The sequence below is a fragment of the Lathamus discolor genome, chromosome 3 (genome assembly GCF_037157495.1).
Source record: "Lathamus discolor isolate bLatDis1 chromosome 3, bLatDis1.hap1, whole genome shotgun sequence".
NCBI classification, from domain to species: domain Eukaryota; kingdom Metazoa; phylum Chordata; class Aves; order Psittaciformes; family Psittacidae; genus Lathamus; species Lathamus discolor.
This window is the reverse complement of record NC_088886.1, coordinates 59,280,078-59,307,906: the sequence shown is the minus strand read 5'-3', so window position 1 is coordinate 59,307,906 and position 27,829 is coordinate 59,280,078. Positions and strand designations below refer to the sequence as shown.

At 45.0% G+C, this 27,829-nt stretch overlaps 1 protein-coding gene across 3 annotated transcripts in view; it reads right to left on the bottom strand.

The window, feature by feature from the left end:
- GPC1 (glypican 1) overlaps window positions 1-27,829 on the bottom strand; it is a 250,429-nt gene that overhangs the window by 158,421 nt on the left and 64,179 nt on the right. The window contains exon 1 of one of the 3 annotated variants that reach the window (XM_065675477.1): window positions 11,424-11,522. The exons of the other annotated variants lie outside the window; for them this stretch is intronic. The gene's annotated coding sequence lies outside the window, so the exon portion shown is untranslated. Of the gene's footprint in view, window positions 1-11,423; window positions 11,523-27,829 lie in introns of those variants that run through there. 3 annotated transcript variants of the gene reach the window in all.

Below are 27,829 nucleotides of genomic sequence, written 5' to 3'. Positions count from 1 at the left end.
GGGGGCAGATTTCTACTTAGTAGCAGCAAGTCATTTGAGATTTTCAAAACATAACTTAATCTGCATAAAGACAGAAAGTAGGAGCTAAATCCTAACTATTTAATCACAAAACCTTCCCTTACAGAGTCTTGTCTGTGCTTCACTTCTGTAAAGTGAGTGAAAACCATTTCTCAACCCCAGAGTTCAGTTTTCAGTTAAATTCTGTGTCAGTAAGTGATGGGCTCAGAGAAGTACTCCAGCAGATATATACCTAGCAGCCAAACACAAAGAGCTACTGCAAATCCAGACCCCTCTATGTGTCTAAGCATCAGCTGCCATCTTCAAGGCCTTCACATCATGACCCTGATCTAGTTCACAAACAAGAAGGAAAATCACTGTGGCTTACTGAAACTCAGCATCTTCCTGACGCACTCCATGAGTAAGCACCAAACATACACTGGAACCAAGCTGCCACTAGAGAAACCTTGCAGTCTGTTTGCATAGCCGCACAGTCCAGAGAAAATGTTCATGGCTCTGCATCACAGCGAGGACATAAACCGGCTCCCCATCTGCGCTGCATCTGGTCAACATTGTTAGTGTTGTCTTTCCCTGCTTGTACATGCCAGTTTCTCATTAAATCCCCTTCTCCTTCCTTCAGTGACACCAACCAAACCCTTGAGATCCTTGCCTAAAGGGTTTTCTCCCCAGCACCCTGCACACCCGTGCTGCTCACCCCTGGCACCTCTCCATCCCCAGAGCCTTCCTCAAGGCTGCCCACCCTGCCTGCAGCCGGCAGGACCCAGGTGATTCACAGGGACTGATTGAAGCTGGGGGCAATCACCACATATTTCCTCAGTAACAGATGGACAAGTGACTCCAGAGGTACTATGAGAGAAGCGGCAGTGGTGTGACTCTGTATCACGGATTACACTCAACTGGTGCAAGAGCAACCACAGAGAGCCAACAGCTCAGTGACCTTTAAGTTAACAAGTCACAAGCTACCATAGCACAATAGAAAACAGCAGAGATGGAGTGACCTACACCCACTGGAGAGCTCTCCCTCAACAGACATCTGATTATAAGTGTGCTTAAACACAAAGTCGAGACCTGCACAGTTCCCTGTAATCTTCTATTTCAAGCTGAGTGTCAATGAGGCAGCAAATTTTATCTGGAAGAGATTATTTTCCCCTCGTATCATCTATCCAGACACTATAATGTAAGCACTTAAAATGTTACCGCAAACTCTACAATCTCTGCTACAAAAGGTTGAGGGAAAACATTGTCCACTGGGCTGGGAAGAGTATACACATAATTCTGTTTGCAAAAGCTCTTAACAACTGAACTTTGAAAGCCGTTGGACTGCTGCAAATAAGACTACATGAGAGTATATTTGAATCTAGAGACATGGACAAGACCACAACACAGCTTCTCTTCCCAGGTATCTTGAGAGATATCAAGCACCAACTGCCCGTCCTTTACCTTAAGAGGAGTTGTGGGCATTCAGTGTGCCTCAGGATTAATCCTTAGGAACAGCAACTCCCCAAATACACAGCGAAGATCAACACTGTTGAAGGCAATTAGTCAAATTCTAGCAGCTTAGATGGCCACATCTCTATCTCATTAAAAATAAATAAATAGCTTAACTAGCAAAATATATCCAAATCAGTTTCATCCCCAAGGACCAGACAAGAAATTAAACGAGACATATGCTAGTCATAGAACCATAGAATGGTTTCTGTTCGAAAGGAACTTAAAGCTCATCCAGTTCCAACCTCTGCCACAGTCAGGGACACCTTCCACTAGAGCAGCTTGCTCCAAGCCCCTGTGTCCAACCTGGCCTTGAACACTGCCAGGGATGGGGCAGCCACAGCTTCTCTGGGCACCCTGTGCCAGCGCCTCAGCACCCTCACAGGGAAGAGCTTCTGCCCAAGAGCTCATCTCAATCTCCCCTTTGTCAGGTTAAAGCCATTCCCCCTGTCCTGTCACTACTTGCTCACTGGAAGGTACTCAGAAACCACAGTGACAGCAATATCTAAACCTGAACAGAACAAGAGAGAACTGAACATCTCCAGTGAGCATTAAAGCATAGCCTATGTGCGATGTAAAAATAAAGGAATAATAGATCAACTGGTGATATGCAGCAGGAACTGAACAAAAGATCAATTCTCCTTTCAAACAACGAAACTAGGAAATCCCTCAGTTCTGCAACCTGTGCCTTAGGCAGTGGCACATTTCTATAATACACTGACTTACTGCACACATTGCCCAGATAAATGCCAGGGTTGACCTCTTGATCCCCTGACTACTTCAGGACTTCTGAAAGCCATAACCAGTGGTTGCAGTCAGGGAAGCAGCTGTCCCTTGGAATCTCTGCACTAAAACGTCAGCTCCCAGCATTTCACTGTACGAATCTGCCATTCACAGAAAGGATGAGTTACACTGACAACTACTACTTCAGCACCCACGGGCACCAGCAAGAAGCACAGAAGCAGCTGGGTCAAAAGGAGACGGCCAAACAGCTGTTGCTGCTCAGTTATAAGTCCTGATATAATTTGCAGAGGAAAACCAAGCGGACTTGCCAGTTCTGCTTTATGGGAACCTTGAATCAAACCTCGCTTTCTGGCACCTCACTTGCTGGGACCTGCGACTCTTTGATGCTCACAAAGACAAAAGGTGGAAAGTAATGACTCTGTTCTCACACCATGAGTCTTCACCAGATGGGATGTCAGCCCGGGTTGGCTACAGAAGTCCAAAAGGAGGGACCTCAGAGGAAGGGAGGTGGATGGATGACGTTACTGACAGGGGACACTGCTGGCCTACCACAAGAAATCTAAAACTCTTCAGCAAACACATCATGGAAGTTTGCATGAAAGCCAAGAACAGAAAGAAAGGCCACTGCATTGCTCACAGGGGTTTAACTGCTAAATGACAGATTAAACAACCATGCAAAACAACAGAGAAGGCCATCCCTTTTAAAGCGTCTCGGTCCACATCACTGTGCAGAAAACACAGTCAAATGCATAACCTAGATGACGGATCAAAGTCCTAGCCTGATGAACAGCACTGAGGTTAAGCAAGGCCCAACAGAACTGATGTTCTTATAAAGGGCGGAGGATGAGAGGGAAGAGAACAAAATACCAAGAAACAGCAATTATCTCTTATCTGCAAAAAAGGACTTGCAAAGCATTTTAAAGAATTCTGATTGCTCAGAATGAAAAAAATACTGCATCTAAAAATCGTAACATTGGCACTAAGTGAAATATAACTAAACGCAGGGATATACTACGGGGAGAGGTATCATTAGCAGACTGATGGAAAACTACAAACTTCGTGGTCACAGGTTTTCCTAAAGTCTAAAACTGGAGCTATAAATTAAGCTAAGTACAATTAAGGACACTACTTACTCTGATTTAGCTTAAGAGAAAGTACTTGTGGAACAGGAGGAGGAGGGAGACCCACAACTATTGCCCATGGATCTGGGATGCATGAAGAAACCAGGGAGTGTGGGCAGAAAACCCTACAGTGACATAAACCCCATCATTTTTACAGCAACTAAATATCAGAGATTTAGTGGAGTTGTACATTTCCACTTAGAGAGCTGTTTCACTGCTCTCTTGTGAGGTTTATTACTGAGAGGAGCAAGATGGTGGGGATATCTGGTAAAAAAAGTTCTCCTATTAGTAAATGGGTATTTCCATCCTCTACAAGAAACTTCAAAGGTCCTCAGTTGTGGGCTTGCACCCACACCACTCTCACACAGGCATCTGGTACATCAAACGAAATATACTGCAGTACAGGAGGTGTCTGAATTCAGTGATTTGGATGGTTCTACTGAAATCAGGAGCTTTTGCTAGCGATTGCCATATGTTTTGTCAATTTTGAATTTGCTGTTTGGCATGGTCTGCTAACACTTGAGCATCTGTTGGTCTGCAGAAGAATTGCGCACAGTAGTACTTGTTGTAGTAATACTGAGGACATTGACTGAAGCACAGGGAAACCTCCCACTTTATACCCAACGATATAAAAAGCAGTGTTCATCAGGCTCCCTCGCAAAAGTCAGAAGCACCACGACAATAAATCCAAGCACCAGTCCCAGTGACTGCAGGGCTCTCTGCAGCACATCCCCCTCCAAGGCATCCATCATCGTGCTGTGGGGAACAGCACAGCAGAAGCTATTCTTTTGCTTGAGATAAAAATGCTTAACATATCCCAAACTCTTCCATGCAAAACAGTGAACTACTCCACAGCAGTGATTGACTGCAGATGAGCTTACGCCTTATATGGGGAAAAAGGTTGTTCCACACTCAAGTATCAGGTTCTTCTTATTAATTTGCACTACAGAAATATATAGAAACCCTGAGCAATCTGTGTGAGCGCTTTGCCGTACTAGGCTTTTTACACCTACATTGTAAGAGTCAGCCTCTGAAGGCAGAGGCTGGTTTTAGGGCATTCCCCAAGAACAGAGAGATAAAATGAGCAAACATTGTCTTTTTTGCAGTAGGAGGCACAAGTATTCCCCTGAACAAGCAACATTGTGACAGGTAAGGCCATGCAGCCTCTGACAGCAGGGCACTAGCACAGCTACAGAGCCTCCAGCACTTCGGTGAGTATCTCTGTGCCGCTCTAAGCAGGGACAGGAACAATTGCCCCATTTCGGGGTGCTGGCTACATAATGTGCACTTGGGCCACAACACCCCCTGTGACACTCCAGGCTTTGGGAAAAGTGGCTGGAAAGCTGCCTGATGGAAAAGGACTTGGGGGTGCTGACTGACAGCTGCTGAACATAAGCCAGCTTGTGGTCAGGCAGCCAAGAAGCCACCAGCATCCTGGCCTGTATCATCACCGGTGCGGCAGCAGGGCCAGGGCAGTGATCAGCCCCTGTACTGGGCACTGGTGAGGCTGCACCTCAAAACCTGTGCTCAGCTCTGGGCCCCTCACTACAAGAGAGACACTGAGGTGCTGAGCAGGGCCAGAGAAGGGCAATGGAGCTGGTGCAGGGCCTGGGGCACAAATGTGATGGGGAACGGCTGAGGGACCTGGGGGGTTCAGTTTGGAGAAGAGAAGGCTCAGGGGGGACCTTATCGCTCCCTACAACTGCCTGAAAGGAGGATGGAGGCAGGGGGCAGCTGGGCTCTTCACCCAGGGAACAAGGGATAGGGCGAGAAGAAATGGCCTCAAGCTGCACCAGGGGAGGTTTAGACTGGGTATCAGGAACAATTTCTTCCCCAAAAGGGCAGCCAGGCAGTGGAACAGGCTGCCCAGGGCAGTGGTGGAGTCACTGTCACTGGAAGTGTTCACAAACTGCGTAGATGAGGCCTTCAGTGACACGGGTTAGTGGTGGACTTGGCAGTACTGGGGAATGGCTGGACTTGATCTCAAAGGTCTTTTTCAGCCTAGCTGATTCTATGATTCCATGACCTGTAGCACAGTGCTGCACCGAGCAGCGGTTATGTGGCCCACAGGATGTGTTCAAGGGTTTAAAATCCTGCCTTTGGAAATGTTAGATGTCCTACAAGGGAGGAAAAAGAATAGAGGGAAGAGGTCTGGAGACAGCCAGGCCCACCCCTTGCAGCAGCTTCCTGCAGCCGAATTAGATTAAGCAGCATGTGAGCCCATAGTGCCAGTCACCCTTGAGGAGCCCTGTGTGAAGCACACACTATCAAGTAAAAGAGAACAGCAATGACAACTAGAAAGAAAAATGGAGAGTGATAAGAGAATCTAACAGCAGCTCCAGCAACTGCCTGAGGACACACTGGGAAATTTAATGTATTAAAATAATACTTTTAAATAATGGCCTAGCTAATTGATGCTAAATTACAGCTGAATGCCCACAGAAGTCCTTATGACTCTTGCACTAATACCAATTCAGTGCATCAGGGTTAATATTATTCTAATACCTGCCAAAGGAATTAATGAGTATTGGTACTTTAAAGCCTTTAAAGCAATGGTTTGAAATAGTTTAGCTTTCTCATCCTCCGTCCCCTTCCTCTCGGTTCTCATGAAAGCTTGCTCGGAAAACTTCTTAAAAATCGAGGTGTTTTCACAGATCTCATCCACTTGAATGACATTGTTCTCATTAAGCTGCTTGTTACACCTGAACACTGGAGGGACACTTCAGCTCTTGCAACCACCAGTACAAGAGGCGGGCCTGGTGTGAAACCAGTGCTCTGTTTTAAGAAAACATGCCCAAAAAGGAGATAAAGGTATGATCACGCTTTGCCACCACCTATAAACACGAACAAAGCCTGAGATATTACCTACTGGCCGAGCTATGATTACAGTAGTAAAACCCCAAAGCTTCACTCCTCTGTTCTCATACAACTAGGGCCGGATGCTCCAGGCCATCAAGGAAACTCCACTGATCTTCCCCTTCCCGTGGTGACAGGCCCCACGTGCCATGTAAGCTCACGTAGCTTGGAGGCAGCAAAAGCAACTGCACAGCAGTTTCGATCGCTTGGCCAAAGGAATTGTTTCCCACCGCTCCTGACCACAGCGCCTTCCAGAGCAGCCAATATTTCAGCTCTGAAAGCCACATGCTGTGCTGCAGGTGTTAACTCACAGGCTCTCTGCTGTTACCAGTCTCAAGTGTTGTTCTTCAAGCAGCGACACACAAGGAGTTCTATCTAAACTCTCATTAAAATTTAACAGGATTTGGCACCCTTCAGAAGTGAAGTCTCCAGCTCAGATAGTCAATGTTTTGATTTTCATAGATCACATTGCTTTCCTCACAGCACCACATGCTAGCAGAGTAATTCAGTAGCTGAAAATCAGCCTTTTATACCTTCTGCCATTCATCACCTTTTGCATTCTTTCTTCTGTTAACTGCTAAAGATGGTTTCTTATTCCATCTTGTGTGTGTTTATTTTGTGTGAGGGATATCCTGCCCTCAGAGTCCACCTCTTCCTCCAGCGAGCTTCCCGATATCAAAGCAGTACTGGAGGGAGCTCAGGAGGAAGAGGACAAATCATTACTGAATGGAAAGCCTTGACTTACAAGATAACATTTAGGGTCAATAAATATTTACCAATAAAATAAATATATCCAATAAATAACCTGTTTAGGAGAGCTGTGCAGGCAGGAACATTCAGCATTTGACAGTATCAAATTCATTACATCCAAGATCAAGAGTCCTGCTGGCCTTGACTTGGGGTTAGATACTGAAAGTACCACCTTCTCACGGGTTCAGGGTTTGAGTAAGCAACAGCTAAATGGTGCATTAGGATATAATATATATATGGACAGATATCAAGATATATAGATACATATATATATATACACACACATCTCCAGCATATACATATGCTGGATATTTAAAAAAACCCAACAACACATAAAAAACATCCCACACCAACCACAAAACATCCTTCCTGGGCCCAACCAAACTCCCTCTCCAACTTAGATGTACCCTGTTTAGGAGTCCCCTAGGCCAGCCATGGTGATATGGCAAAGGCAGATGCAATTGGTATCAATGTGGAAAATAGGAAAGGGCTGGGACGTGTCCACTAATGTCAATGCTGACATTTAAAGGCTGTTCCATAGCCTGGTACAAGGCAGAGAGGTCAATCTTCTAAGCCAGAGAAGATGTAAAACAACAGTAATATTGCAGTCCCAACAAGACCTTGAATTCTCATAGAATGTGGTCCATCGGCCAGGCTCTTACTTCATAACTGAGGAGCAGCAGTCCAAATTTCAGCTCTGCCACCAGCTAAATAAGTCATCTGGGAAAGTGTCCCCCCACTCATTTATAACTCCTTCCACTGGTGTGTTATGCTTCAATGTAATTTTAATAGAAACACCAACATTTGCCCAGTAAATAACATGCCTACTACTGCAGTGTAGGAGAATAGAGGAAGGTATTAGAAGTGGGTGACAAATTATGTCACCAAATAGACGTGGCATAAACACAGAAATGATAGCACGAGGCGCTGTAAAGCTGGGGGAGTTTTACTACAGTGGAGGAACTTTAACTCAGCAGTGGCTGTCCTGCTCGTGAGTAATGTGCTATTGTCAAAACCATGGCAATAAAAAACCCAAACCCAGCACTTCTTAACACCCACATTTCTCCCTGCCTTTTTCTGCATATACACAAATACATTTTACCATTATAGAAAATGATGGTTAAAAACTCATGAGAAACTAATAAATGAAAGTGGTACTGAAAGATACATCAAACAAAACTGACAGTATAATGAATCACACAAAGCATGCATACTACAGAGTGCTGAAAGGCAGGGAGGCACCCAAGTGTTAAGGTTTAAGGTGCTGCTGTAGGTCTGGAGCTTGGGACAGTGCAGAGCTCAATCACCCCAAAGCCGAGATGGTGCCCTCCAGTGTGCAGCACTACCTACCCATGCTAAGGACTGGTGCAAGCAGGGCAAGGCACCCTCCCTTCCATGCCAGCATGTAGATGCCAGGGAGGTGGATGTGTCACCAATCCACTGAGCAACTCCAAGAGTTCAAGATTAAAATTTAGCTATATTTAAAGGAAATCAACCAATTCGGAAGCCTTGAGCTTTGGTTCTTTCTTTCTAGAATGCTGTTCCAGACAGATTTACACCCAAAATATTAAAACAAAATACATTTAATTAGGAACAAGAAACTGCACCAAAGCTTTCAAAATTGTTCTCTCTCAGCCCATTTTGTTTCCTTCCTCCTGTGGAGATGATTATTTAGTCATTATAAAGCACTTCTGTGACATATACGCACAACAATTGAGTCCCTTTCATTTTAACCAGTGTAAGGAAGTAATGAATATTAGCTAAGTAATACATTAGAACCAGGATCCTAAAAGCCAGCTACGAGCAGACTGAAACACTGCACCCTAAAAAACCTGTAGCTGTGATACCACTGCCCCATAAATTGCAACAGATGCATCTTAATGCCAGGAAAAGCTGGGGCAGCAGCAAACATGGAGATGATGGAAACACAGTGGCACACCATACACATTCACACATTTGTGTTTGCCAGTCCTGTTTCTCAACAGGCCCAAAAGCCAAGCTCTGGCACTAATCGCAAGAAGTTAATACTGAAGACTGAGCGTTACACAGGCAGGAGCATAACCCATGTCTTCCTATCTATTCTGTGAGCTAAATGCAGATCAAAGGAAAGAAAACCAAAAACTCTTTCTAGCAAAACCCCAAGCCGATTAAGGACTTTGAGGAGACAAAGTATTAGAAAGAATCATAGAATAACAGAATGGTTTCTGTTGGAAGAGACCTGAAAGCTCATCTAGTTCCAACCCCTCCCATGGGCAGGGACACCTCGGACCTAGGATGCAGACCAAGCACACGGGTGGTTTCTGGGCTGCAAGCGCATATTTTCGGGTTATATTGAGCTTCTCATCACCCAGTACTCCCAAATCCTTCTCCTCAGGGCTGCTCTGCATCCACTCTTCACCCATCCTGTGCTTGTGCTTGGAAAGGATTCCACCCTTCCAGTATAAAGACAGAAATACAGCAAGCCCTGATAGATGTGCTTGCTCCGAGCACTTTTTGCCTGGTTGCACCAAAGTGGCAGGAATGTGGGGTGTTGCTGGGCTGCAGTTCCCAAAGCCCTGCACAGGGAGATCCATTGTTCAGAAGTCTGAAGCATTTGGGTGAGAAATGAAAGAAACACAAACACCCAGTGGAATTGATTTGTGATTAAAGGAAGGATTAAATGCTGAATCTGGGGCAATCAATAGCCCTGCTAAATGCTTAGTGCAAGATTTCCTGCTCCAGCCAAACTCACTTTTCTTTGCTTTGAGAGCACTGTCCTTATCAGTGGAAAGATGATCCTTTGAAGATAATTGATGTCTTTGTTTTCACACACACACACCATTCCTCAGCACTGCTGCACTACAGTATAGCGTCTGCAACACCACTGCCAGCCAGGGGACAAACACTGCAGGATCTTTTATTTCCCAGTAATATCCCTATGCCTTATCACTTCCCCCCTGCCCCGAAAAACCACCTCACCCTCAAATAGCATCCCCAAAACCCCCTATACCCTTAGAAGCACCTAACACATAGATTTACTCCTAGGAACAGGGGAGCTCCACTGCCCTGGGCTCAGCTTTCTTCTCTTCTTCCATAGTCTGGGCTGAATCTATGCAGCATGTTTATGGGCAGTGATGTGGGATGTGGCTAGCCCCACTATTATTTTTAACTTATATCAGAATCCATAATAACAGCAGTTAGTCCCCATTAAGCAAGAGATTTGCATGCTTACACTTCACAGCAATAGATTTTATTTCTTTTCCTGCAATGAAGTATTTTTATTAGCCAGATGGATCATGAAATTATTACAAAACCTGGCATGTAAACTCTCTAAAAGCACCTAAAGTAATTAATACTGATTTATAAACACTCAGGATTAGAGAACAAATACTTAATTCCTCCCCTAATCCCTCAACCAGCACTGCTTTGTTTTCAATGTTCAGGAATACAGATTAACTGGATTGAAGTTAATAGCATTTGAAGGACAGCTGATCAGTCATGCGCAGCACCACGATATGCACTACACTGCCACCACCCATTTACCGTAACCTGTGGGATTAGGGCAAATTCAAGAGACTGACACTTCCCCGTTCCACTTCCAGCTTTCCCCATAAAGTCACAGACACTGAGATTAAAGATCTCAAACCTTTAAAGAGGATCAAACTGGGTGCCTAAACCTATAGAACAGCACATTACACCAGGGTTAAGTGCCAAAACTGATATCACCTACATATTACTTGTTGAGCTTCATGAGAAATGATTTCTATTCCCTGAAAGAAATGCTTTATGACTCGGGGCGAGTCACATCTTGGCATTTCTGTGTCCCATCATCCCTACCCAGCAGGTAAGGCCTGGACTGCCCTTCTCAATGCAGCACCGCTCACTTTGAACCAGGCCACCATGTGCTGCTGTAATACAAACAGTTTATAATACTACAAGCCAACATCTGGTACTATTAACCTCTGTTTCAAGGTATGTGCCAGCATGAAGTCCACTGCTTGGGGTGTTAAAAGGAAATTGCTGCAATTTTCTGAAAAGCTCCTAGGTACAACTTATTGAGCCCAAACCATTTTATCTTCTGCTCTCCTAGTTGGCGGTGCCCCTCTGTTCCTGCCAGTTACACGACAGCTTTGAAATCAAACTCTTTTCTGTGTAAAGAGAAGCCTTATTTGCTTCAGTGCTGTTGGTTTGGGGTTTTTTGATTAAAGATGCCATCGAGGACAGAAAGAGTTTTCTAAAACCTGATTTCAGCAAAGCACAAGAACTGCCACCCTGTTGCATGATCACACAAGCATGGAGTGATTACCACAAACAGGAATAGGGTTAAAGCCAGCCACGCAAACCCTGCAGAAGGCAGGCTGTAAGCTGAAGGCAGGAGCTCACTAACACATTACATCCAACTGCAAGGAACCAGGAGGAAAGAAGAGGAAAACTTATACAAAACCAATGAACCCACTGTGCACTTACCTGTCCATTACTCCAGTTATTCTAAGTGTAAGATGGGAGCAGAGAGCCTCAGAAGTGAGAAAACCTAACTGAAGTACTGCTGTCTTCTGCAGGGAGCACACTTGTTTTCCTGGAGCAGCTGCGCACCAGCATCATCAAGAGTTAGCTCCTCGTTCAGCACAATCATCAGTTCAAGGGTTTCAGGTGCTTTACAGCATGACCTCTGCCCAGTGACCTAACCCCAAGCTCTCCTGCACATACTCTCTTCCCTTAAGAAGTCCACTTTGCCCTTAGTAAGCTAATATATATATCAGGACCACTTTTCACAGCATCTTTCTCGAAATAATCAGATCTGTTACTTCTGTAGCACTTCAACTCTCAAAAACCAGCTCAGTCTTTCATGTATTTTTGCTTTCCGGGTCACTTCATCCAACACTGAGGTGTGGGAAGCCCAGGGATGAAATGCTGCTGCAGTTTAATAGTTCACTACAGGTTCTAGAGCAGCAAGACGATACCATCCTGTGCACCAGAAACTGCATTTTGATACTTGAAACTAAGAGTTAGTCACGCATAAAGGAAAGGACAAAACCCCCACAACCCACTTGTTTTGTGCCTGACACATAGGTTTTCTTTCCACTCATTGCTGCCCAACTCATGTATTGGAAGAGAAAGCACAGTTGCTTCCTTTATCTTCCCCACCAGACCCTGAGCTTGATCTCTAATAGTATTTTCTCTGTGCTACTATCACAGCTGCAGAGTGTCAGCTAATTACCAGCAGTGAAATTACCCTTAAACAGAGCTTATCACTAGAGATACCCTTTGAAGGGCCACCAGCTCTTCTCCATCCACACCAAGCAGCTTTAGCAATGCAGAAAAATTTAATAGTGAGGACGGAATTATGTGTTTTGGTGCCTGTTTTCTCCTCCACTGATCTACGGACAAATCAGCTCCTGGACATATGCACGAGGCTCCTGTTTGCTCAGTGGAAGTTGGGTCATTATTTTCAGTGCAAAACATGTTTTTTATTCTCCCAGCTCACCTCTCAGCACTCTCTGTGCTGTCCCTTCAGATTACTTTAACATTAGTCATAAAACTCATCCCCCATCTCCTACCTCTGCTGCCTGAACAGCCCTCTTACCTGTCAGCCACATCAATCCTCCAACTGCTTCCAAACTGTCTTCAAAAACCTCTCCTCTTGTCACTTCTTAGCTCACTTGGTTTCTTTCCTTTTCTGTGATTTTGATGTGGTCATACAACTTAATGGAAATTTCCCCCAGAAAACTGGGTACGTGCCACCTGTTACCTTTTTCATATGTATTTTAGACATCTGATCTGGTGAGGAGAGTTGCATATAAAATAAACCTCTTTTATTTAGTAGCTGCAAGCACTAATTCCTGACATTTGTTCTAAGAATTCAAAGTAGAACACCTCTCTACTGCTCTCTGTAGTTGCCATTATGCTAGTGGATGTAACTTACAAGCAGGGAGGAGAGATTGTTCTTGGTTGTAAAGAAAGAGTTTATTTGGGCAGATGTTTTAGAGCAAGACAGTCAGTCTCTTTAACTCTGTTTAGTAGCTCAAGGGACTGAGTCAGAGGACTCAGCAGAAGAAGTCCCCCTGTGCAGTTTCAGGCAATTTGGGACTGGATGCCAGAGCTGTACTTCTTTACCACAGTGAATAAGTTTCTTTCTGGGACACGGAATAAGGGTCTTTAGAGGACAGACTGGAGGTGAATAACAGAAACCTTTTTATATGCTGCTACATGAAGCCTCTGGACAAATACCTCAAGGAACCTTCTCCAAACCAAGGCGGTTAGATTGCTCTATGTGGATAGAGATGCAGCAGTTTCAGGAGTTCAAAAGCCAATATGCCTGGGAGACCAAATTTATACTTGTATTTAAATTACTGTGCAAGCCACACTACACACAACATATGCAGGAACTTAACAGAAGAAGATTTCCATGTAAACTCCTCATTCTTATGGGTAGGAAAGTATGTCAAAGTGACAGCATTACAGATTAAGTACAGGAAGGAGATACAGTGCTATCACTTGCATGAAATTTTACCCGGACAAATCTTAAGGCTCTTTCAGGAGGCTGATTTACTTATATGAGTGATGGAGACAGATCAGAACCTGGAGACCAAGAACATCCAAGCACAGGTTGGCCGGCGTGAAATACCTGAAGTTGCCTTGGGAATACCTATAATGTATCATACAACATTTTGCAGGAACTGCATTAAACCCCATGATCTCCAGATCTGCTTTTCAAAGTCCCACTCTGACTCCCAGCACTACCCTCCTGCTGTTCCACCTTCCCCAATAAGGCAGAAATCTCACATGCAGATGCAGATTTTGACCACCCACATCCAGCATTATTGAAAAAGGAAATGAGCTAATAGTTGCTCAGTATTTCACGTATTCCCCATACAGGGTGTATCATCATTTGGTTACACACTAAAGTTTTCCAGAGCTCAATCTGTGTAGGTAGAAAGGGCAAATATATCACTTACTAGTCCTCTTCAACTCCCCAGCCCTCTGGAGAAGTCTGGAAACACAAGCTCTTTATTCAGCCATTTGCTCTCAAATTCAGCCTGGATATTTGACAGAAAGGCCTTAGAGACTTGGTATTTACCACATAAACAATAAATAGCCCATAAAGTTTACTGAATGGCAGGGGAAATTCCCATGTAAATTCAGGGCCTCTCGCCTTCAGTTGATGGTAATGAAGATAATGGCAACAACTCCTGAAAGTTTAAGACAAAAAACTTGTGGATTCTGTTTAATCAGCATCAAGTTTACTGTACAGGTCCACAGCATAGAGGGCAATAGGGAACCAGAGCCCTAAACTGCCAGGCACAGTTCCTTCAACACAAATAATTCACTGTCACAATGCCTAGCCTCAGCTCATAGATAAAAAGGAGATTGGATGAGGGACAACGCAGCAATGAATGTTGTGTATAAGGACGTGCTCTGAGGGCTCACAATCATCAGTACTAGTTAGTTACAATAAAAGTGAGCAGAAACATCTCCCACCATGTACCATCACTTAGTTCACTCCCTTCAGCCAGGTGCCTGCTTTTTAGGTGCAAAAAGGGATGTCCATGTAGTGCATCACCATGTATCTCTATCAGCATCCTGGTGCAGTTACCAGGATGACTAGCGGTCTTCACACTAAATATATCCTTAATGCTGCAATTTACTTTTCTCTAAATAATGCTATTTCTCGCTAATAAAATAAAGAAAATAAAGAATGTTGCATAGACAGCAATACAGTCGTTTATTTGCAAGGGGAATGGAAAGGTTAAGGGGAGCATTATATCTACATATAAACAGTTGCTATTTATAGACAATAAATACAGTATAAATACAGTGGAAATGCAGAAGATCCTGCCTATTCCCTGGAGAGATTTCATTTTAACTGAAGTAGAAACAACACTTAACAGTCATCAACAGTACATACAGCACAGGAACACATTCTGGGCTGCCCTTAGCTCTACATGGTTATATCCAGTGGCTGTATCTAGACTTATAACCTCTCATACTTTGTATCTATGTCTGTGTATAGTTCTCTGAAGATCAGTGCCTCGTGGAAGAAATGCACTTGAAAAGGAAGGCTTGATGCAATTTGGTACTGCCAGCCCAAATTTAACTAGGTGCTGTTTTTCAGGTGAAAGAGGCACTAGCAAAGTCTTAACACCCAATTTAAGAACTCTTTCGAATTCCCTACTTAAAACCAAGGAAGGTATACAAAAAGGTCCAAAAGCATCAGGAGAGGCTGCAGGAGTTAATGCCTTAAAAATCTGTAAAATCAGGGCAGATTCTAACCGCCATGTATCAACCAGGGCCGGAAGCATCTGTGTAGCAAAACACGTGCACTTTAGCTTCTTCACCCCTGAAGCAGAGTAAACCAGCCAATTCAGTAGCTAATGATCTATTTTCTTGGGTGCCTTTGGAAGTTATGTGCCAAAATCTCACTCCAAGTTATGTGGCTGAAGCTAAGGGGACACAATGCGGACCCACTTGCATTTGTGGAGCTGTTCCTCCAAGTTTTACAGGTAGGCCTTTGAGTGGAACAGTCAGCAGCTGTACCAAGTATGTGCAACAGCACAATCATCTCTTCAGGTTTTGTGTTCAAGTCAGAGCAGCTTCAGATGATTTCTTGCATTATAAAAACGTAAACCAAGCAATCTCACAGAGTTTTGTTGGGTAGTCCTGCTGACATATAAGGGTTTTGCCAAGTTTTTTCTTGGATACTTTTCTGTGATTTAGGATGTGTTCAAGCAAAACCACCATTGCTAGTGCTAATGCAGTTACATTAGCAACAAAAGGCACTAAAAGCAACAAGCCTCATGAGTAATAACCCCAAAAGTGTCCAAAGTCTGCACCTGACACATTTACAAGAAGTGCAGTTTGGATCTGGGCTCCTTGCTTACAATGACTTGGCTACCTCCTCTGAAAACCAAGGCAATTCTACAAATGCAAAAAGGTAATGTCTTCCTCCGAGCATCACTGCTGAGGTACTAGACTATTGCCAGTTGTTTCAGCTACAGCTGCTACTTGCCTCAATGAGACAAGATATAAAAAGACTAGAAGGCTGAGCAGAAGCAGAGGGAATGAGCAAAGAACTCAACCTGGCTCCTGTGCATGCCAGGACCAACCTTGGGTACAGTGCATGGGAGGGACTGAAAACAGTAAGAAAAAGAAAATCCAAGGCTGCCATTCTCTACTCGTATCTTTAACTCTGGGCTGACTTCTGCAGGCAGAAGACATCAATAAGAATTATGAGAAGTCTGTACATTGCCAAATACATCTGGTTTTAAAGAGACTGAAAAAAAACATATGGCAGGCTTCATGACCTCCCTATGCACTACTGAATTTGAGATGAGAGCAACCCCACCAAAGCAAATGGGATTTCCAAGGGAAGAGAGCATTAGCTCATGATGATGTGAGACAGTGTGAAGTCACACAAGTCTCTCAAGGCCTGACCACACATTTCATCTCTAACAAGTATCTTTTGTTCCTAGACTCAATACCTGTACCATGATACTGACTTGCCTTTAACTGAACATGTTTGAAGTCTGATTCTCCCCAACTACCACGTGTTCATCCTTTCCTAAGTATAATGAGCAAATCAGCACCAAATTAACCCAAGCAGAAAACCAACCAACCATTGCTGTGCAAACTGAAACAAGCAACTGAAGGCTATGCAGGACCAGCGCTTTACTCTCCTTCTCTTTTCTACCATTCACAGTCACAACTATTAGTTAAACCCTACATACACCTCCACTCCAAACACTGATTTCCTCACCTGCATGGACTTGAGTCAGCAAGCAGCCAGGTAAGAACATCACACCAAACAAATTCCCTGGCAGCAGCAAGGTTCTGGTGCTGCCTCATGCAGAGAGCTTTCAGCTATCCAAAGTTTAAATTAACTTTGAGAGAGGGCACAAAAGCCAGACCTCAGGTAATTACACACTCATCTCTCCCCTGGGCTCAATATTTATTTATTTTAGGACGTCTAACAGCTCTCTTGGGCTAGCTCTGCAGCTCAGCAGAAATGATGACTTAGTCCCTGAACCTGCAGACTCTATTCTGTGTAAATTTAACACCCGGAGCTATGCAGGGTGATTAAAAAAGGCAGAGTTTATCAAACTTCCTGAAAGCTTGATTTGCTTCGTGGCTTATCTGTCTTCATAAAACCCACAGAAGGCTGAAACAACGGGTAAAACTTCACAACCAGCACTCAAGAAAGAAAGTATGTATGTAACCACTTACCTTCAGTGATTGTGATTTTTATCCTGTTTTCTTTGCATAATTGCTAAGGGGTTATTTGTTTTGCCTTTTTAAACAAACCACCTTACAGGGTTATTCATAATAATTTGCAGCCCACATACTTTGAATCAAAGGGGACACAATGCAGAGTTCGAAGCAGGGACAATCTTTCTGGCCTTAAAATCCATAAGCTATTCTACAGATGCTTCAATTTACACAGACATGTCATTCCCCTGCAACACCCAGCATGTTTGCCTCCTCTGGGCTTTACAGCTCCCCTCATTATCAGAAGGACCTTCTACCCCACGTATTTTATACGGCTACCACCAAGTGCATGTGTAAAAGCAGATGTTTTCCCACCAAGGTGCAGCTTTGGAGGTCCGTTTAAAAAACACTGCAGTGGACATATGAACGGATGCAGTTCTGTGTTTGGGTCTGGGGTATTTCATAAAGTGCTGGTTCAACAGCTGGAACCAGCTCAACGATTAAGCCACACCAAAGGGGATATCCCATTAAGATACATGACAAATTGAGCATTTGTGTTGATACAAGATCTGCTTTTCTCACGCTCTAGGAAAATGTAGTATATTATCTCTTTGTCTGTAATTTGAGGGTAACTGAAATGAGGATTATGTGAGGCTCACACACGGACCTTTGTCCTCCCACCCTTTCTCTACGGGCTGCATCTGCAGATTTTACCCCCATTCCCAACACCCCTCTCTGCTGCAGATGGAGAGCAGCAAGCCTTGTGTAAAGCCACCTTTCCAGCAGGAGCAGAGACATAACTTACCTTTAGTTCAGGTCACCAGGAGGCTGGCAGCCAAGCTTCAGACCCCAGCTTTCACGTGTGCCATGCACAGTATAGTACCAATGCAAATACACCCCTTTAACTGCAGCCTTCCCTTCCAATCCACTGGTATGAGTCCTCTCCCATCCTGAACACCAACAACACAAAGTGACCAAGAACACTACATGGCATGCTTGAAATTCACCTCCTTGCTTAGATGACAGTTTAGCACACCTCAAACCATGCACTGCTTTGTGACTTGCTAAAGGCGATCTGCACAATGTGTCTCCCAAAGGTGTTTCATCAGAGCAACAAATGCTTACTATTTAGCTGAGCCACAGTAATCAGAGGTGTCACACACAAACCCACTATAACCACCTGCTCCAGAGAGCCCAGGCCATTGTGGCCTAGGCTCTCACACTGTCTTCCCTACATCCACCCTAGAAAAGGCTTTATTGATAAATTGCTCAGGCTCTGCCAGTGTCCTAACACTGGTCAGCAGCACAATAGAGATTCTGATGGTATCGCCAGCAAAAAATAATTATATCTATTCATGCTCTGTGACAAGGACTAAAACCATAAATTTCATGCTAAAGTAGAAATCATGTTAAGTAAGAACCAGCTCTTGCATGAGTTAGCACTACTGTAACTGCACCATGTCTGCTATTTAACACTGCGGCATGTTAATTTGTATTATAGGTGTTATCCATTCAAGGCTCCTTATAGCACTCCTGAACATACTGGCCTGACTGCCCCAGTCAGACACTTCTGGGTATCCAGTTGGGAACAGCTGGATTCAGTCAGCAAACCTTTCCTCTCTGGTGAGGGTGACACAGGCAGCAAGAACCATGCTGCTGTCCTGTAGATCAGACATTAGGCAGAAGCTCTTCCCTGTGAGGGTGCTGAGGCGCTGGCACAGGGTGCCCAGAGAAGCTGTGGCTGCCCCATCCCTGGCAGTGTTTAAGGCCAGGTTGGACACAGGGACTTGGAGCAACCTGCTCTAGTGGCAGGTGTCCCTGCCCATGGCAGGGGGTTGGAACTGGTGAGCTTTAAGGTCCCTTCCAACCCAAACCAGTCTGGGATTTTATGATAAAAGGAAGCCTAAAGCTGCGCTGGTCCAAGAGCAGAGAGGAATCACATTTTTGTCATGCCTATATAACAGATAATAGTCTCATTTTATTCTTAGCCTAGCTGAATCAATCACTTCTCTCTGACCATCCCGTGCCACTTGTTTTTATCTGTAGAAACTCATAAAGCTTGAGAATACAGTAAAGAGTGAAACAGTATTAATAAAAATCACGGAAATCAGGAAACACAAATCGGAACACTGAGCTACCAAAGCAACCTCGAACAAGTCCTTCCACTTCATAGCAAACTGATTCCCCCAACCACAAAACAGGATAGCAAATGCTTTGTTACTACTTTTTTTGAGTGGCCACTCTGAAGTCTCCTAGGATGTGCTTCACGAATGGAAAAAGTGTATGAGGACATACACATATGCATATAGAAAACATTCAAATCCACCAATGTGCTGAGCTTCCAACATGCCAAGGAAGCAATGGCAATGACAGAATAATGATGTAGCTTTGAAAGAACAACAACATGAGCTTCTTCCTTCCACTGGTGCAATTACATCCAGCAGCATGCCTGGAGAAGTGAGGAAGGATCTTATTTTACCAGCTGCAAACAGTTCATCTTTATTGCTGGTCACTAGCAGCAGCCCTTTCTCTGTTTCAGAAGCTGGAGGAGTAAGAGGACATAAATACCTTACCAAGGTAGAAGATAGAGATTTTCATCACCTGGTAAGCCTGCAAAATCAGCCTGTCACAGTGGCTGTGCCAGTCAGGACAGTAAATGACAAGGATGCTTCTCACTCAGGTCCATATGGACACATCTCCATGGCTGAAAGGCAAGCGTGCTCCCATGGGTGGCTCACACAACCAACCCTGCATTTGGAGCCCAGCACAATCCTATGGGGATGTCTTAGGCTGGCCAGAAAATTGGAACTGCTATTAGAAATCAACAAGTTTAGACTTAAAAATGAAAAAAGCAATACCTCAGGATTGCTTTATAATGCAGACATAAAATAGATGATAACTACTTAAACTACTTCATAAAAGTACCAAAACCAAGCATCTCCTAGAGGCAGAGCCCTGACAAATCACCCAGCCACCTACATGCCTTTATGGTTGTGGCTGTCCAGGGATCACTTAGAATGAAATTAGCAATGGAAGTCATTAGACAAGGAATAATTCCAAGAAACTGCAGTCCCAATAGCAGAAAGTGAACGAAGAAATCATCATTGCAGGCAATGAGGCAAAATGACAGCGTACCAGACAGACTATTTTCTCAATGAAAGAAGTGAATTGTAAAGAAGCCAGGCAGTCAGCATGCGGCAAAAGGCGCCCTGAGGAGACCATCGTTATTTCCCCCTTCAGGCTACAGAAGGCCATTTAATGCTTTCCATTTAAGCCGTAAGGCACATGATGAGGTCCCTTAAACCCCATGAACACAGATTCTCTTTTGCCTGAGGACTGCTTCTGCCAGGTATAATTGCACTGCCTCAGCTGTGGGGAACCAGCACCCACCCCCCAGCACTCGCCATCCTGAAATAGCTGAGCTTTTCTGCAACAAATTTATCTCTTAGAAGGAATGAAATTCAAGGAGACTGGAAATTGAAGGAGAGCACGCAAACTACGTGCTATTTCCTGCGCCCCGTCTGACAAAATGGGATGTGATATTCTAGACAGACCGACCTCTTCGTGTAGTTACTCTGTGACAGGATGAAAGGATTTGTGCAGGAAATCATGTGCTCTGTTTCTCCATCCTGATGCAGGACAGAAAAAGTGCTTGAAACTCCCTTAATACACGACGTGCTCTTCATTTCACAGTCCTAATGAGAAAGTGCAAAGAGGCTGTTAACCCCTCAGATACCCAAAGCCACAAGTCAGGGAGAGCATCCTGGGGCAAATGATCACAATATTCTCACCCTTGTCCTTCACCCTTAATCACACATCTGCATTTGGTGTCTGCCACAGCAGGGACTTCCAAGCCACGTAGATGTTTGCTCTGATGGGTTATCCCTTCTCTTTGGCTCTCCTCCCATCACTGATGGCTGGCTCCATACATGGACCACAAAGGTGGCACCAAGCCCAACTTCAGACCAATTTTCAGCCTGCTGTCCCTACAGCAGGGCAGGTGAGACCACAAAGCCAAGCAGCACAGGAAGGAAATGACCAATACACACAGCCACAGCCTTAGTTTTAAAGAACAGGAAGCTTTTCAAAGGACAGAACGTGGAAAGATCAGTCAGTGGGCTGCCAGCTGGGTCCAAGTGAATGTACAGAGGCTAGACTGGGATCACAAAAGCACTTTTCCCCAGCTTGATGGTTTTCACTAAAGAGCTTGAACGGAAACAGTTTTGTCAACACAGGTGGTTTTGGAAATCCTACTCTTCAAATCCTTTGTGTGCCAGCAGCTGCTCCTTGGCCAACTGAGAAACACCGAGGCTTCAGTCCTGTTGCCTTTCCCCATTTGTTCCAAGCACTAAAGCTCCTACCTCGCCTGAGCCTTGCTTGCTGAGAGAGGCATGCATGTAAAAGGATGCAACAAAAACATGAAGACTGAGGTTCTGCTCTGCTCAGAGTTACCAGGGAAGTTGTAAACCCATGGCTGTGTCTCTGTTGCAGAGAGATTTCTGGCTGCAGAACCACTAGCGCACATCCTCTCCTCATGACTAAATTCAATTAAACTCAGAACCCTGACCTATGTGTGTGTGACAAGTCAGATTTTCACCTTGTCAAGCCTGATGAAAGGTCTTTACAGTCTATACTTGTGTACTGTGGGCAGCCCTCCTGGGGCCTTACCAAATGCTGCAGAACTACTGCTGAAAGGAGAGGAACTTGGGCAGATGGCTGGTTTGGGAAGCCCCGTAACCTGTGATCTGGGCATGCAGGAAGCAGCTCCAATATGTCTAGACTTCTGGTTTCTTTGTAGAAGGCTGGTGTTTACATAAATAAAGTGAAAGCAGAGGCTACAGTGCTGACATACAGCCTTGAGAGCTGCAACAGAGGTTAGGACTTAAGATCAGGTTGCATCTCGGAAGCACCTTTTAAAGGTACTGTTAACTCCCAGATTGGACAAGGTAGAGAGCTTTCCTTTATGAATTATAGATAACCTTCTGATACAGCAAACGCCAGATATCCTGATACTCAGCTAAACACAAGGAAGGAGGGAGAAAAACCATGCAGACAGATCTCATTCTCCACTCTGGTTTATAAACAATGTTGATGGAGACTGAGAGACGGACTTGCAAAAATACTCCCATAAGGATCTAAACAAGCAGTTGGATCTTCAAAGAGCTCAAATTCAGGCAGATAAATGGATGGATTAAAACAAAACAAAGCAAAGCCCAGCCTGTGACAGTAGCAGTTGGCTGAGTCCACAAGCAGCTGAGACAGAAACGTGGGCACTGGGGAGAGCTCTGGCAATGGCGCTTCGGTCAGAGTTACTCAATCTCATCGCTGCCATTTCTGTGCCATGGATACTGCTCAGAGCTACTGGGAGAGTCTGATCCTCCTGTGAGGTGCTGGGTGCCAAGCACCTTGCAAAATCTGGCCATGGGAACCAAGAGGAATAAGGCAGCATGGGCAAGCCATCAGGAAACGTTACATACCATCAGGGAGGATGCAGAGTTGGAGATAGAGAAGTGGCTTCGCAAAGTATCCCCTCTTTCAGTAGGAAGGATAAAGGATCCCAATGGGATTTGGTAACTTGAACATTTACATTACTGCAAACGAACACTCCAGGTTTTGCAGATGTCTGTAAAGGACTGTCAGGCAGCTATAGGAAAGGAGTACGAGGAAATTGCCCATAAGAAAAAGGTTAATTCAGACTCAAAAGGTAGGAGCTTGGCAGATCTTCTGAGGGTAAAGTTACAAACTCCACTTACTGAAAATCTGGATGCTGGGAAACTCAATCTGACAGAGTTGAAAGACTATTTTGGCCTGCCAGAGCCCTGAACCAGCCAAGTTCATCCCAGCTGCTGCTGTTCACAGGTACAGCAGCACCCTCTGAGCAGGAAAAGCATAGAGAAACATGACTTTCCCTGCACATCAGGGACCTCTGAGCAATGCCAGGTAATTGTACACCACCAGGTTAAAAACCAAACAACACAAAACCATTTACTTAAAAATAAATACATATTGTGAAAAAAAATCCTCTTTTCAGTTTAAATGACAGCGTTGATAAAGGTGAAGATAGGGGATCTTAAAACCATTTGGCGGTGGGGTTGTCTCCCACCTTGCACTGCCGTGTCAGAGCTGGCTGCAGAAGAGCGAAAAATTACTGTTAAGGACATATCCAAGTTTTCTATTAACAGTTTTCAAAGCTGGTTTCCTTACTTGGCTCTCTTGTCCACCAAGACATTCCTACCAGTTCTCATTCCTACTCAGCTTCAGAAACTGGCAGACACGACTACTTCTGACGGACAAAAGTCTAGAAATGGAAACAGCCATGTGTTCTACCAAGGTTCACTACGAATCCTTTAATTCTCTCACTCTCACCTGACTCCCACAGCACCAAGGATCCACTACAGATAGCCTGTCCTGACCTGAAGGGGATAACGTGTGCCTACAAGATCGCTGCCCTGGCCCTGCTGTCACACTATTGCTGATACAGGCCAGAATGCTCTTGGCCTTCTCAGCTGCCTGGGCACAAGCTGGCTCATGTTCAGCAGCTTCAATCAGCACCCCAAGGTCTGAAACTCAGGATAAGCATGACTGCATGGATAGTTAGTTTCTTGGTATATAAAACTCACCAGGACATCCCACTGCTCTGTCTTTTTCCAGATAAATTTTACAGAAACAGTTGTTGGAGCTGTTGCAATCATGGTTCTTTACCAAGCAGCATCCTTTCTTGTTTCCTCAAAACTAAAGTCTGCTCTATGCAGTCCTGAAAATAAGAGATAGGCCCTGAATATCTGTCACTTGAGAGCTTAGCTTAGATTGGTTTTAATAGTTTGCGGTACTCATAACTGGTTTTAAATTGACAGGGGAAAGAAATAAAAAGAATAAGATCTGTGTTTGTGAGCTCACATCAAAGAGAAGCTTTAAAGAATGAGTAAAAAGGCTGTCAAAAAAGGAAGGCTTTACCCATCAGCCTCACAAAACAAGCTTAAAGCCCCCCAAGAAATAGTGTCCCAAAACAAATTAACCAGATAGAGAAAATATTACTTGAAAAGTAAATATTTAACAGGGCCCATACCTGCTAAGAGAAAGACAAAAAAGCCTGCAAAGAAATGATCAAAAAGAGATGTTTTTGCTGTAGAAAGAAAGGACAGCCATCGGATTTGGAAGTACTTACAGTTCTTTTCTGCACTACTGACTACATTAGAGTCATCAGCCAAAGATGGGCTCTGCTTTACACAAGGTCTCCAGATTATTCACTCCCTGACACGAATTTTTCTTACAAGCCTTCTTTCAACTTCCCTTTGTACCCCCAGCTTTTTAACTGCCATCACGAACCTTCAAGATTTAACCCTCAGAGACAAAGCAGCAGCCTCCTGATGCAAAGATTAATGCCGCTCCACAAAGAAGCGCAGGCACATGAATTATCCACAGGTCTTTCATTCTGACAGAGCCTTTTGCCCAAAGCAGTTTGCAGGGCAGGTACACCCACCCCACCGCCGCCTCCAGGGCGAATGGCAGCAGCCAGCACTTCTCCCTTGTTGTCTGCTTCCCTCTGGGTCTGCAAAGCACAGGACAATAGCAGTTTCTAGAGCTTTTTCTCCTCTGTGCTGAGCTATCCCAGAGCAGATAGTGTTAAATGCTTATACCTGGAGCTGTGCTTAGCAATCCCAGCAATGCTTTCTGATGCATACATCCCCTAAATTGCCTTTGCCACTTAGTCAACTAGAACCCAGCCTCATGGATAAGCAGCTCCTCAGTCCCTAGGCTTAAAGGGAGCCCGTCATCCAGTTCAGGCAAGCACTATTCACTCTGGAAGTCAAAAGAGGTTTTGGCAGTACCCACTACTGTTGCCAACCAGGATCTCCCAGTTCCCAGGTCACTCCAAGCAGCTCAATTTCCTTTCTAAAGCTGCATCACAACTATCCGACACTGTCCCCTTCCCCCAAGCATCCCCCAGGGAAAAGAAGGTCTGACCGCTTCCCGAAACCCTGAACTCTTTTGAATACAAATCCTCCTTAGCATTTGGGCTTTTATTAATAAAAAACCTTTTAGGGATTCATCTGGCCATATGATCCAAGTAAAGAGCAGCCAGGCAAGCTCAAGTGCTTTGCCAGTTTAAAACAGGCAGAAGTGCTTCTTTACAGAGTGGGAGGTAAACTTAGGGAGCTTGCTGCTATGGTAGCTCGTGGCAACAGACCATATCCAGCAGGTTTGAAAAGAGATTAGAAAGATTCATGGACAACAGGCCCCTAAAAGACTGTGCAGGCATATCACCCTGATATCCCCCCTTCAGAAACTGGGGGTACGAAGTGAGAGACTGAAGAAAGGCACCACAGTCACATTGTGTCCTAAGTATCATCTTCTACCAGCACCATCAGCCACAGCTTGCAGGACTAGACAGACCATGGGGGGATCTAGTCAGCCGGGAGAACAGAAGGCTCGAGGGAAGACCCCAGAGCACCTTCCAGCACCTAAAGGGACTGACAAAAAATCTGGAGAGGGACTTTTGACAGAGGCCTGTAGTGACAGGACAAGGAGGAATGGCTTTAACCTGACAGAGGGGAGATCTAGATCAGACATTAGGCAGATCTTCCCTGGGAGGGTGCTGAGGGGCTGGCACAGGGTGCCCAGAGAAGCTGTGGCTGCCCCATCCCTGGCAGTGCTCAAGGCCAGGTTGGACACAGGGGCTTGGAGCAACCTGCTCTAGTGGAAGGTGTCCCTGCCTGTGGCAGGGGTTGGAACTGGATGAGCTTTGAGGTCCTTTCCAACCCAAACCATTGTATGGTTCTATGATTTCTTATGTTTCTACGAGGCAATTGCAGGGCAGTTGCACAAGGCCCTGACACACAACTCTTAAGCCTGGCTGACAGCAAGAACCAGCTGCCCTGTTTGAGACAGTTGCCCTAAAGGCCAATAAGACACCACAGATACATGAAAGCCTCAGAAGCCCCAGAGCCCTGCTTCTGCACCATCATCAGGCAAAATGTAGTCAAAGCAATGGGTGTAGACGGCACAGAGAAAACCTAAGTTAGAGTCATCTTCACCTTGCCCGAGTTGTTTATGCCTGCGGTAAAAACTAAAGCCTTGTCTCAGCTTGGTGGGTACAGCCCAGCAGTGACTCGGGGGAACCTGGGTGTACAGAGGATGCTCAGGAAAGCATATTCATACACAGTGAAGGGAGGAAAACAGATCACCAAATACATGTCAATTTTTATGACAACTTGATGTGTTGCATGCGTGATTACTGCAGAAATCAACATGGGTAATTACAGCCATCTGCACCCATTACTACCATTTGTATGTATGTTCATAGCATCTGCACGTTAGTTAGGTAGGCATGCCACTGCACAGACACATTAAACAGCTAATTAATTAAAAGAACAGACCGTCCCTGCTTAGGAGGAGCCCATCACCCACATTTCCTCCGTCTGTCAGACTATTTGCCCCCTCCCCAAGGTCGCCAGGGAAGATGGGACTGGCCTGCAGCCTCAAGAAGGCTCTGCTGGGGTGATGAGCTTTCCATTTAAGTAACTTCCTCTGTGTAGCAAGGCTTCAGACTGTGGCACATCCACAGAACACAGGGGCTTTTGGTGCTTCTTGGATTTGGGCTTGTTCAGCCTGGAGAAGAGAATGCCCCAGGGAGACCCTGTAACAGTCTTCTAATACCTAAAAGGAGCCGACAAGAAATATGGAGAAGGACATGAGGCCTGCAGTGACATGGCAAGAGGAATAGCTCTAAACTGACAGAGGAGAGATTTAGATCAGACATTAGGCAGAAGCTCTTCCCTGTGAGGGTGCTGAGGCACTGGCACAGGGTGCCCAGAGAAGCTGTGGCTGCCCCATCCCTGGCAGTGTTCAAGGCCAGGTTGGACACAGGGGCTTGGAGCAAGCTGCTCTAGTGGAAGGTGTCCCTGCCCGTGGCAGGGGGTTGGAACTGGATGAGCTTTAAGGTCCCTTCCAACCCAAACCATTCTGGGATTCTATGATCACCTTAGGTGACCTTTGGATTAGACACCATCTTTCCACCACTCCCAGTGCTCATTCGCCAAGCACAGGAGAGGCTAATCACGCGCTCCTTAGCAGGGCAGAATACTGGCAGCCCAAGTGCACATCCCATACAATACATCTTGTATCTTTAGTGACATGGTTAATGGTGGACTTGGCAGTCCAGGGGTAAAGGTTGGACTTGATGGTCTTAAAGGTCTTTTCCGACCTCAGTGATTCTATGACTTTTGCAATGCTAGTTCTTCTCCTGGCTCCTGTTCCTACAGCAAACTCCCAATGCAACAGTAGATCACAAATACACGGAGGACGGCTGTGCCCTGTGACTCACTGACATATGGTTCTGTCTTCAGTCAGAAGTTATGGATTTAAATTTAGGGATGGAGAAGGAGGTTAGGTTTCAAAATTCCAAGATAAATCCTCCTGGAGGAGGCAATGAGACCGGAATTTCATCCCTTCACTACAGCCTTAAAGCAGATGGGAGCATGGAATCAGTGCCATTGAGCAAACCACACTGCTTATGTAGGCCTGAAATGCTGTCCCCAGCTTTTCAGCTGTTCAAAGTCTGCTGTCACTACAGCCTTTATTTCCAGCACCACCAGAGCAGTCAGGACTCTCGCTGGACATCCAGACTTTGGGTATTGAAAATTCCTCCAGCTGTTGGCTTATAAAACCTC